The 2991-nt window shown below is 41.7% G+C and overlaps 1 pseudogene; it reads right to left on the bottom strand.

Moving 5' to 3' along the window:
• The window catches only part of LOC102376777, a 3335-nt pseudogene extending 2198 nt beyond the window's left edge, over positions 1–1137 (bottom strand).
• Positions 1138–2991: the final 1854 nt, after the last annotated feature.

Below are 2991 nucleotides of genomic sequence, written 5' to 3' on the forward strand. Positions count from 1 at the left end.
GGGTGGGGGGTGATAGCTACCTATCCAGGCTGGAAAGGGGTCTTTGTCCAGTAGGTGTTGTCCAGAGGGGGGTCGCTGGCAGGGCCTCTGGGTGGATAGGTGGCATGGCATGGTGCTAGTCCAGATGCAGAGGGCATCCCAAAGAGTCAGACTTCACTACCCCTTTTATGGGGCAGACTGCCTCTGATCTCCTATGGGGAGGGCCTGTCCAGGCAATGCCAGTCCTGTCCCAGAGGGCTCCAGGTGTTCTTGCTAAGCATCTGCAGCCGTGGCACAATGGTGGGTTGCCTCATCTTTTGTTTCTCAAATGCTGAGGGTGATTCCAAGGGCTGGGTCATTGGTCCAGGTATTGGTGTTGATGGTTTGGTCATTCAGAGGGAGCTATTTTTAGACCTACTGCCATTGTCTCTCAAGCACCCTCATTCATTCCCATTCATTCAGGAACCAAGTTACATAGGAGGGGTAGGTGTGAGTCATAGGTTACACAACCAGGCATGGGGATAAGATGGAGGCTTGACATTACAAGATGATAACTTGACATGACTTATGCTAACTTACATATGTAGGCCTAAAACAGCAATTACACAATATAAAACCAGTTAAAAAAAATCAATACGAATATAATAATTATCACTTATAAAACAGTGGATATCTATATCAAAATAGCAGGGCACTTATTAGCAAAGAGGGGAGAGAACAATAAAATTTACTACCTAAAATAAAATGTTAAAGCTTATCTACATCTTAGCTTACTTATACTTACCTATAAGGAACAGAGAGGGAGAGAATAAGTCAGAAATGGTTGGGGAAGGGGAGGGAATGCATTTTAAAATAAATTAAAAAAAGAAAAACCGGGGGTTTTGCTACATTGTCTAATTGTTTCAATTTTGGTTTGTGCAGAGTACGGCATTGCTCAATTGCTTTACTTGTCTCAGAATTCGTCATGAACTGGGGTAACTCCGCCCTCTGTGCCTTGATGTCATAGATCGTAGATGAGCCAACATTGAATTCCTGCATCAACCTGTTCCCGTTTTCTCCTTTTTCCAGGTACTTAATTATGTCCAATTTCTGTGTCATCATCAAAACAACACACTTTCGCTTCTGTCCTCTGCTTGTTGATGGAGTATTGATAGCCATAGTTGCAGGATGGGTGAAATATTCAGCAATAAAGTCACATCAAAAGCACAAGCTTAATGTGATCACAACGTGATCAAAATGGCAGATGGCGGATGAGACTGCCGCTAGTGACACCACTCATCAGCGTCCCGAACGGCAAGATGGCATCTATGACAGATACCAGTTAATAGAGAATTCCAGATGGTAAAGAGCCAGATAATGCAGCTTTTACTGTATTTGTGTTATGGACTTCTGCAAAAGTACAATTATCTATATTCCAGTTTTTAGAACATTTGAGCATCAAATAGGAACTAGCCAGTATATAGTTATTGACAATTATATAAAAAGGTGTATGTACTTCAAGGTAAATATCAAGGGAGAGATCCATTCACCACATTTGTGTTATAAAATATTATTTAAAAAATAAATGTTGGTATAAGAATATGTGAAAAGTATACTTAATTGCTTATATCATAAGAATGCTTCATAATTTGAATGTAAGTAGGAGAAGAAAATAGCAATTTAACATTAAAATGAGCATAAAGGAACATATGTGCATGATCTCTGTGGGGTGGGGGAAGGAGGAATCAGCCTATCTATTCAGTTTTCAGGCACTGAAACCTTCAGTACACTCATGCAAATGCTGAGAAGAATCATTATAATATGAACAAGTGGAGAATGCTAATGCCTAGCCCTAGAAACTTTGTCTTATACTTTAAAAAAAATTGATTATAGTCTTCTTGGAAAACCTGGTATATACTTATCAGTAATTTATTCAGGTAGGAAATACCTGACCTTCCTGTTTGTCAGGTAATTAGTAGGTCAGCTTGATTGCTAGAAATAAGAATACTTAATACCCAAGGGTAATACTGAGAGCTGTCCAGTTCTCTCCTCCATGCTAGTGATGATAATCTCCTTATAAAGAACCAATCTCTGTATTTCACCAGTAATGGTTGAACAACCTCATTTAGGTATTGATTGTTTTATAAAATGTGCCCTAACATGTCCCCAGGTATATATGCAAAATGTAATAACTTGCACAGAAGTAATGCCCCACAGTATAATAGAGTACATGCAAAGGAAATTGTGCATGGTATGCAGAAATCATTCAATGGAGAGTAGAATGGATGTTAAAGTAGAAACTCTTCTGTGATGGATTTATGCATAATTGATCTTCTCATCTGTGATACAACTAAATTAAAAACAGTGCACAGCTTTTGTTGGAACATTTGGACACAATAGTTTCTGAATTAAATAAAATGAAAAGGGCCTTCCTTTTTTTCTCCTTGTGATCTCTGGGGGTCTTACGTGTTGCACGGCCTGTCGGGTGCATAGCCCCTCCCCTCAACTCTCCTGCCATGACTTTGATGTTAAACTATCAAGAGAAGGGGGTTCAGTGGAGATCTTCTTGGGAGGGCGTCCCAACAAATGGCAGTACTCACGATTGCTTGGTGCGATGTTCCACAGGGCTCCGCCTCCCCTACACCCCGTCCACTCACCAACCGAATGGGTGTCCGTATAATGGTGATTTTGGTCCTGCGGGGTTGCCCGCAGCTTGCTTCAGGTGGGGTCCCATGTCTGAGTGGACTCAGTTGGCTCTCATCCCTCCGGCCTCAAAGCAGGGCTCGCCTTCTCTAATCTCTTTGATTTTCCCTTTTTTTTTTTGTTTTTTTGTTTTTTCAGAAGAAATATTTCCCTGAGGAGGAGAGGGCTGTGGAGCTGCCTCCTTTATCCCAGCCTCCTTTAGGGGGCTCAAATACCTCATCTTCCCTGCTCCCTACAGACAGCTTAAATGCTTCCTTTGTCTTGTCTTCAGCAGGGAGCTGGAGGGCTTCCCCTGCTCTGCCTCCTGCAGGAGGCTCAAAGGTTTCCCTT

Source organism: Alligator sinensis, unplaced genomic scaffold, assembly GCF_000455745.1.
Source record: "Alligator sinensis unplaced genomic scaffold, ASM45574v1 scaffold542_1, whole genome shotgun sequence".
In the NCBI taxonomy this organism is placed as follows: Eukaryota; Metazoa; Chordata; order Crocodylia; family Alligatoridae; genus Alligator; species Alligator sinensis.